Source organism: Penaeus monodon, chromosome 33 (assembly GCF_015228065.2).
Source record: "Penaeus monodon isolate SGIC_2016 chromosome 33, NSTDA_Pmon_1, whole genome shotgun sequence".
Lineage (NCBI taxonomy): Eukaryota > Metazoa > Arthropoda > Malacostraca > Decapoda > Penaeidae > Penaeus > Penaeus monodon.
In genome coordinates, this window is record NC_051418.1 from 29,592,070 (window position 1) to 29,592,296 (window position 227).

The window sequence follows — 227 nt, forward strand, 5'->3', positions numbered from 1 at the left end:
GGTAGAAAAAAAGGAAGCGATACCCCGGGGGAGGTTAAATGCAAGGCGGAATGGCGGTCACTGTGAAAATGGCAAGTTTAGAAAGTACCCGGGGATTGAGGGAGTGAGGGGGCGGGAGGGAGGGAGGCTGGAGGCGGGTATGGTGTGGGCAGATGGAGAGCGGGGAGGAGTGGCGAGGATATGTGAATGCAAGAAAGCTGTTAGAACATTGAGGGAGATAAGGGAAT